Below are 1,418 nucleotides of genomic sequence, written 5' to 3'. Positions count from 1 at the left end.
GCACAGGGACACAGCATGGCACAGGGCAGGGGGGCACGGGGACAGCAGGGCACGGGGCAGGGGGGCACGGGGGCATTGACACAGCATGGCACAGGGACAGCATGGCACAGGGGCACGGGGCAGGGGGGCATTGACACAGGGACACAGCATGGCATGGGGCAGGGTGGCATTGACAGAGCATGGCACAGGGACACAGCACAGGGGAGGGCTGGCACAGGGGAGGGCTGGCACAGGTCAGGGGGGCACGGGGACACAGCACGGCACAGGGACAGAGCTGGCACAGGGGAGGGCTGGCACAGCTCAGGTGGGGTACAGGGACAGCCAGAGCATGGCACAGGGGAGGGCTGGCACAGGGACAGAGCATGGCATAGGGATAGAGCACGGCACAGGGGAGGGTGGCACAGGGAAACAGCACGGCACAGGTAAGGGAGGCACAAGGGAGGGCTGGCACAGGGCAGGGCTGGCACAGGGACAGAGCATGGCACAGGGCAGGGCTGGCACAGGGACAGAGCATGGCACAGGGCAGGGCTGGTACAGGGAGAGAGCATGGCACAGGGGAGGGCTGGCATAGGGGAGGGCTGGCACAGGGACAGAGCACAGGGGAGGGCTGGCACAGTTCAGGTGGGGTACAGGGACAGCCAGAGCACAGCACAGGGATAGAGCATGGCACAGGGACAGCATGGCACAGGGAAGGGGCTGGCACAGGGGAGAGCTGGGGTACAGGGACAGCCAGAGCATGGCAGAGGGGAGGGGCTGACACAGGGACAGAGCACGGTACAGGGCAGGGCTGGCAGGGGGAGAGCTGGCACAGCTCAGGTGGGGTACAGGGACAAAACATGGCACAGAGACAGAGCATGGCACAGGGGAAGACTGGAAACTCTGGTTGGTTACAGGGACAGCCAGAGCATGGCACAGGGAAGGGGCTGACACAGGGACAGAGCATGGCACAGGGGAGGGCTGGCACAGGGACAGAGCATGGCACAGGGGAGGGACAAAACCCTGGAATTTCTTTGCTGTCCATGTCAGGAGCCCCCTGAAAACAAGGAAGAGAAGGCTGGGGGTGATTAACTCGGGGTGTAATGACCTGGAACACCACAGCAACCAGCACCATTGGCATCCTGGGCTGCACCTTGGGCACATTACTGCCAGTGGTTCTGTGGAAGTGTCTGTGGGTTAACTGGGTGTTCATCCCGGATTTTGGAATCCTGGGCATCTGAATCAGGGCGTTTACTGGGATTTGAGTTCCAGGGGAATGTTTTTATTCCAAGGCTTGGTGGCTCGGGGTCTCCCAGCCGGGCTGGTGACACCTTTGTGGTGCCCAGCAGCTCCAGGAGCTGGGGATGGAGTGTCTGGTGTGTCTCCAGTGTGGAACAGCTGGGGTTCCTGAACAGCTGGGGTTCCTGAACAGCTGGGGTTCC

Source organism: Manacus vitellinus, unplaced genomic scaffold, assembly GCF_001715985.3.
Source record: "Manacus vitellinus isolate BGI_N305 unplaced genomic scaffold, ASM171598v3 scaffold_292_pilon, whole genome shotgun sequence".
NCBI classification, from domain to species: Eukaryota; Metazoa; Chordata; class Aves; order Passeriformes; family Pipridae; genus Manacus; species Manacus vitellinus.
The sequence above is the reverse complement of the archived record's forward strand: the minus strand, read 5'-3'. Positions refer to the sequence as shown.